This window comes from Eleutherodactylus coqui, chromosome 6 (assembly GCF_035609145.1).
Source record: "Eleutherodactylus coqui strain aEleCoq1 chromosome 6, aEleCoq1.hap1, whole genome shotgun sequence".
NCBI classification, from domain to species: domain Eukaryota; kingdom Metazoa; phylum Chordata; class Amphibia; order Anura; family Eleutherodactylidae; genus Eleutherodactylus; species Eleutherodactylus coqui.
The window spans coordinates 166,788,745-166,796,483 of record NC_089842.1 but is presented as its reverse complement, the minus strand read 5'-3'; the positions used below and the strand labels follow the sequence as shown (position 1 = coordinate 166,796,483).

General features: G+C 50.4%; 1 long non-coding RNA gene across 1 annotated transcript in view; it reads right to left on the bottom strand.

Moving 5' to 3' along the window:
* Positions 1-265: 265 nt before the first annotated feature.
* LOC136631535 (uncharacterized) overlaps positions 266-7,739 on the bottom strand; it is a 57,931-nt gene continuing 50,457 nt past the window's right edge. Inside the window, exon 4 of the long non-coding RNA XR_010793048.1 lies at positions 266-943. This is a non-coding gene — a long non-coding RNA (uncharacterized lncRNA). The remainder of the gene's footprint in view (positions 944-7,739) is intronic.

Genomic DNA, 7,739 nt, shown 5'->3' with positions numbered 1-7,739 from the left:
TGGAAGAGCCAGGAGCAGGAACTGAGCTCCCGCCCCCTCTCTGCCTCCTCTCCACCCCCTCTCCGCCCCTCTGCACTATTTGCAATGAAAGAAGGTGGGATGGGGCGGGGCTAAGTTTTAAGAATTAGCCCCGCCCCAGTCCCACCTCTCTCCATTGCAAATGGTGCAGAGGGGGCGGAGAGGAGGCAGAGAAGGGGCAGGAGCTCAGAGCACTGCTCCTGGCTCTTCCAGCCTCCCCCCCCCCCCCCCCCTGCAGAGAGAGACGACGTATATCGTCGGCATATATAGGCATTAACCTGAGTGTGTTGTGCCAGTGGAGGTTTTGTTATGGTCTGGGGATGTTTTACATGACATGGTCTCAGGCTGTTGCTTGTAGTGGCAAGAGTCATGAATTTGGAGGTGAACCTTGACATTGGACAATAATGTGCTATCAATAATGTGGCAATACTCTGAGAATGGTCAGTAATACTTCCAACAAGGCAAAGTACTTTGTCACAAATCCAGTGCTGTTTTACATTGGCTTGAGGATATGGATGTTTCACAATTGGACTGGCTGCACGGAGTCCCAACCTGAACCCCACTGAACATTTTTGGGATGAACTGGAATGTTGGATCATGAAATATGAACAGCGTCCGTGGAGGGAAACACCAGCTGAAGAGTATCAGACATTAGTAGATAGTATGCAATGGAGAAGATGTCATTGGGGCCAAAGGAGCCCCACTAAGTATTACCATACATAAATAAATACTACGTTTGATTCTTGCTCAGGTATCCAATTTCTTTTGGTAGGACAGTGTAAGACCCCTATGGTAAATCAATGAGAATGTATTAAAGAAATTGCAGAAATGGTGGTTCCCACAGCTGCTCCGCACACTATTGTTTGCCCTTGTTCCATCAGGTTTCCATTGTTTTTACATGAACAATCTGCAGTGCTATTCTTGCCTGGAAAACAAAAGAAAACCTAACTGTTGTAGCTCCAGTAATAGTGAAATAATTACCTTTATTTATATATACTACATGCATATTATGCAGCACTTTACCTTACTTGATGTTGGGTTCTGTCCCTATTTGGCTCAGAATAAGAATTCATCAATCAACATGTTTTTGGAATGTGGGAGGAAACCCACACATACACAGGGGGAAAATACAAGCTCCATGCAGATGTTAACCTTGGTCAGACTTGAACCTAGGATCCCAGCACTGCAGGCCAACAGTGCTAATCACGATCCTGCCACCTCTTCTTCCTCCTTCCTCTCCTTCTTTTTCTTCCTCCTCCTATTTAAACTAATTCAGACTGAACCAAACCTTTTGCCGAATTTCATCAAACCAGACTAACCAATCTTTAAAAAAGTTAGTCTGGTTTTTGCTCTCTACGTTCTACAAAAATCGGTCTTACTAAAGTGTCAAATGATCTTCTGATGGCTAAATCGAATGGTGACCACTCTCTGCTGATCACCCTAGATCTCTCTGTGGTGTTCAATAATGTAGATCACCAATTTCTCCTCAAAATGCTGCCCTCTATTGGCCTTAAGAATATTGCACTTTCATGGTTTTCTTCCTACTTTTCTGTCTGCTCATTGAGGGCTTATTCACTTGAGCGTATATCGGCAGGCATTTTCACGGCCGGCCTATATATACTACCATCTGAGCTGTCTCCCCCTTCCCTCCCCCTTACTGGCTCTCTGCCTTTCTCCTCCCCTCCGGTTGTTTGGAATGGGAGGGGGCAGAACTAAGCTCCACCCCCTCCCTACCATTGCTGGCTGCAAACAACTTAGCTCCACCCCCACCCTGCCCCCTCCCATTGCAAACAGCCGGAGGGGAGGAGAGAGGCAGAATGCTGGCAAGAGAGAGGGAAGGGGGAGACAGCTCAAATGGCAGCATATATTTTCACAACCGGCTGATATACGCTCAGTGTATCATTTGCCCTCACTAAACTTTTCCTTCTTCAATCCATCCTGAACGCAGGTGCCAGGCTCCTTTTTTGTTAAGCTGCCACACTGATGCCTACACCCTGTGCCAGTCACTGCACTGGACGCCAGTCCAATATAGAATACCATTTAAATTCATCACTTTCATCCATAAAGCTCTCCACAGTGCTACACCACCCTATATCTCCTCCCTTATCTCTGTCTATTGCCCTACCAGTGCTATCCACTCTGCTAATTACTTTAGCCTAAATTCCTCACTTATCCGGATCTCCCACTTCCATCTCCAAGATTTTTCTCAAGCAGCACCAGTCCTCTGGAATGTGGTACACCAGACAATGAGGTTAATTCCAAATGCCCACAGCTTAAAGCATGTCCTAAAAACACATACATTTAGGGAGGCTTAACATATTCCCTAATCTAAACTCCTACTTCTACCCTGCTTCTACACTTGCCCTTGGAAACCTGACCCCTTCCCTTCTAATGCATCCCTCATACACCCCATTGCACCTCCTATCTATTTATTCACATACTCAGCTGGTGATCCACTCACATAGCTTTATGTATATGTGTGCTGTGTGAGTGGATCACCAGCTGAGTATGTGAATAAATAGATAAGAGGTGCAATGGGGTGTATGAGGGATGCATTAGAAGGGAAGGGGTCAGGTTTCCAAGGGCAAGTGTAGAAGCAGGGTAGAAGTAGGAGTTTAGATTAGGGAATATGTTAAAGGGGTTGTCCCGCGGCAGCAAGTGGGTCTATACACTTCTGTATGGCCATAATAATGCACTTTGTAATGTACATTGTGCATTAATTATGAGCCATACAGAAGTTATAAAAGGTTTTTCACTTACCTGCTCCGCTGCTGGCGTCGTCGTCTCCATGGTTGCCGTCTAATTTTCGCCGTCTAAAATGGCCTAATGGCCAAATTAGACGCGCTTGCGCAGTCCAGGTCTTCTCCTGTTCTCTATGGGGCTCCGTGTAGCTCCGTGTAGCTCCGCCCCGTCACGTGCCGATTCCAGCCAATCAGGAGGCTGGAATCGGCAATGGACCGCACAGAAGAGCTGCGGTCCACGGAGGTAGAGGATCCCGGCGGCCATCTTCAACCGGTAAGTATAGAAGTCACCGGAGCGCGGGGATTCAGGTAAGCGCTGTGCTGTTCTTTTTTTCAGTCCCTGCATCGGGGTTGTCTCGCGCCGAACGGGGGGGGGGGGGGGGGGTTGAAAAAAAAACAACCCGTTTCGGCGCGGGACAACCCCTTTAAGCCTCCCTAAAAGTATGTATTTATATGTGTGTGTATATATATATATATATATATATATACATATATATACATATATGTCTAGCAGAGGTGTAACTTGAAGCTTCTGGGCCCCAATGCAGGCCATCCAACTATAATGCTTTATTTATAGTACTGGGCTCCCTATATGGAGAAGAGAGGCCTTATGGGCCCCCCGAGTGTCCCAAGCATCCCTTATTGTTACGCCCCTGAGATTGTCTAGTATCCTATGTGTATACCTCCTTATAGTCTGTAAGCTCTTGTGAGCAGAACCACCACTCCTTTTGTTCAATATGTGCACTGGTTTATTACTGTATATTATGGCCTGTTCTGTGTATGTTTCCGACAATTTGTAAAGTGCTGCAGAATTGGTTGGTGCTATACAAATAAAGATTATTATTAGAGATGAGCGAGCACCAAAATGCTCGGGTGCTCGTTACTTGGGACGAAATTTTCGCGATGCTCGAGGGTTCGTTTCAAATAACGAACCCCATTGAAGTCAATGGGCGACCCGAGCATTTTTGTATATCGCCGATGCTCGCTAAGGTTTCCATTTGTAAAAATCTGGGCAATTTAAGAAAGTGATGGGAACGACACAGCAACGGATAGGGCAGGCGAGGGGCTACATGTTGGGCTGCATCTCAAGTTCCCAGGTCCCACTATTAAGCCACAATAGCGGCAAGAGTGGGCCCCCCCTCCCAACAACTTTTACTTCTGAAAAGCCCTCATTAGCAATGCATACCTTAGCTAAGCACCACACTACCTCCAACAAAGCACAATCACTCCCCCCCCCGCACGACGCAGTGTCCACAGCGCACACCAAAGTGTCCCTGCGCAGCCTTCAGCTGCACTCATGCCACACCACCCTCATGTCTATTTATAAGTGCGTCTGCCATGAGGAGGAACCGCAGGCACACACTGCAGAGGGTTGGCACGGCTAGGCAGCGTCCCTCTTTAAAAGGGGCGGGGCAATAGCCCACAATGCTGTACAGAAGCAATGAGAAATATAATCCTGTGCCACCACCATCAGGAGCTGCACACGTGGGCATAGCAATGGGGAACCTATGTGCCACACACTATTCATTCTGTCAAGGTGTCTGCATGCCCCATATAAATAGTCACAGGCAGGTACAACTCCGCAATGGGAATTCTGTGTGCACCCACAGCATGGGTGGCTCCCTGGAACCCACCGGCTGTACATAAATGTATCCCATTGCAGTGCCCATCACAGCTGAGGTAACGTCCGATTAAATGCAGGTGGGCTTCGGCCCACACTGCATGCCCCAGTCAGACTGGGGTTCTTTAGAAGTGGACACATGCAGTTACAACTCCCTGTGGACCCACAGCATGGGTGGGTGCCAGGAAGCCACCGGCGGTACATAAATATATCCCATTGCATTGCCCATCACAGCTGAGGTAATGTCATGTTTAATGCAGGTGGGCTTCGGCCCACACTGCATGCCCCAGTCAGACTGGGGTTCTTTAGAAGTGGACACATGCAGTTACAACTCCCTGTGGACCCACAGCATGGGTGGCTCCCTGGAACCCACCGGCTGTACATAAATGTATCCCATTGCAGTGCCCATCACAGCTGAGGTAATGTCATGTTAAATGCAGGTGGGCTTCGGCCCACACTGCATGCCCCAGTCAGACTGGGGTTCTTTAGAAGTGGACACATGCAGTTACAACTCCGTGTGGACCGACAGCATGGGTGGGTGCCTGGAAGCCACCGGCGGTACATAAATATATCCCATTGCATTGCCCATCACAGCTGAGGTAATGTCATGTTTAATGCAGGTGGGCTTCGGCCAACACTGCATGCCCCAGTCAGACTGGGGTTCTTTAGAAGTGGACACATGCAGTTACAACTCCCTGTGGACCCACAGCATGGGTGGCTCCCTGGAACCCACCAGCGGTACATAAATATATCCCATTGCAGTGCCCATCACAGCTGATGTAACGTCAGCTTTAATGCAGGTGGGCAAAAAATTAATTGGATTACACTGTAGGCGAGGGCCCCAAAAAATTGGTGTACCAACAGTACTAATGTACGTTAGAAAAATTGCCCATGCCCAACCAAGAGGGCAGGTGAAACCCATTAATCGCTTTGGTTAATGTGGCTTAATTTGTAACTAGGCCTGGAGGCAGCCCAATTAAAATAAAAATTGGTTCAGGTGCAAGTTTCAACGCTTTAATGAGCATTGAAACGTATAAAAATTGTTTACAAAAATTATATGACTGAGCCTTGTGGGCCTAAGAAAAATTGCTCGTTCGGCGTGAATACGTCAGGTTTCAGGAGGAGGAGCAGGAGGAGGAGGATGAATATTATACACAGATTGAGGAAGCTAAAAGGTCCCCGTTTTTGATGGTGATAGAGAACAATGCTTCCATCCGCGGGTGCAGCCTACGTATTGTTTGGGTATCGCTGCTGTCCGCTGGTGGAGAAGAGAAGTCTGGGGAAATCCAGGCTTTGTTCATCTTGATGAGTGTAAGCCTGTCGGCACTGTCGGTTGACAGGCAGGTACGCTTATCTGTGATGATTCCCCCAGCCGCACTAAACACCCTCTCTGACAAGACACTAGCCGCAGGACAAGCAAGCACCTCCAGGGCATACAGCACGAGTTCAGGCCACGTGTCCAGCTTCGACACCCAGTAGTTGTAGGGGGCAGAGGCGTCACAGAGGATGGTCGTGCGATCGGCTACGTACTCCCTCACCATCCTTTTACAGTGCTCCCGCCGACTCAGCCTTGACTGGGGAGCGGTGACACAGTCTTGCTGGGGAGCCAGAAAGCTGTCAAAGGCCTTAGAGAGTGTTCCCCTGCCTGTGCTGTACATGCTGGCTGATCTCTGCGCCTCCCCTGCTACCTGGCCCTCGGAACTGCGCCTTCGGCCACTAGCACTGTCGGATGGGAATTTTACCATCAGTTTGTCCGCCAGTGTCCTGTGGTATAGCATCACTCTCGAACCCCTTTCCTCTTCAGGTATGAGAGTGGAAAGGTTCTCCTTATACCATGGGTCGAGCAGTGTGTACACCCAGTAATCCGTAGTGGCCAGAATGCGTGTAACGCGAGGGTCACGAGAAAGGCATCCCAACATGAAGTCAGCCATGTGTGCCAGGGTACCTGTACGCAACACATGGCTGTCCTCACTAGGAAGATCACTTTCAGGATCCTCCTCCTCCTCCTCCTCTGGCCATACACGCTGAAAGGATGACAGGCAAGCAGCATTGGTACCCTCAGCAGTGGGCCAAGCTGTCTCTTCCCCCTCCTCCTCCTCCTCCTCATGCTCCTCCTCCTCATCAACGCGCTGAAATATAGACAGGAGGGTGCTCTGACTATCCAGCGACATACTGTCTTCCCCCGCCTCTGTTTCCGAGCGCAAAGCGTCTGCCTTTATGCTTTGCAGGGAACTTCTCAAGAGGCATAGCAGAGGAATGGTGATGCTAATGATTGCAGCATCGCCGCTCACCATCTGGATAGACTCCTCAAAGTTTCCAAGGACCTGGCAGATGTCTGCCAACCAGGCCCACTCTTCTGTAAAGAATTGAGGAGGCTGACTCCCACTGCGCCTCCCATGTTGGAGTTGGTATTCCACTATAGCTCTACGCTGCTCATAGAGCCTGGCCAACATGTGGAGCGTAGAGTTCCACCATGTGGGCACGTCGCACAGCAGTCGGTGCACTGGCAGATGAAACCGATGTTGCAGGGTGCGCAGGGTGGCAGCGTCCGTGTGGGACTTGCGGAAATGTGCGCTGACCCGGCGCACCTTTCCGAGCAGGTATGACAAGACGTGGGCAAGGCATGGCACGTGTGTGAGGCTGCCGAGCTGCAGAGCCGCCACCAGGTTACGGCCGTTGTCACACACGACCATGCCCGGTTGGAGGCTCAGCGGCGCAAGCCAGCGGTCGGTCTGCTCTGTCAGACCCTGCAGCAGTTCGTGGGCCGTGTGCCTCTTCTCTCCTAAGCTGAGTAGTTTCAGCACGGCCTGCTGACGCTTGCCCACCGCTGTGCTGCCACGACGCGCGACACCGACTGCTGGCGACGTGCTGCTGACACATCTTGATTGCGAGACAGAGGTTGCGTAGGAGGAGGAGGAGGAGGAGGAGGAGGGTGGTTGAGTGGAGGAAGCATACACCGCCGCAGATACCACCACCGAGCTGGGGCCCGCAATTCTGGGGGTGGGTAGGATGTGAGCGGTCCCAGGCTCTGACTCTGTCCCAGCCTCCACTAAATTCACCCAATGTGCCGTCAGGGAGATATAGTGGCCCTGCCCGCCTGTGCTTGTCCACGTGTCCGTTGTTAAGTGGACCTTGGCAGTAACCGCGTTGGTGAGGGCGCGTACAATGTTGCGGGAGACGTGGTCGTGCAGGGCTGGGACGGCACATCGGGAAAAGTAGTGGCGACTGGGAACTGAGTAGCGCGGGGCCGCCGCCGCCATCATACCTTTGAAAGCCTCCGTTTCCACAACCCTATACGGCAGCATCTCCAGGCTGATAAATTTGGCTATGTGCACGTTTAACGCTTGAGCATGCGGGTG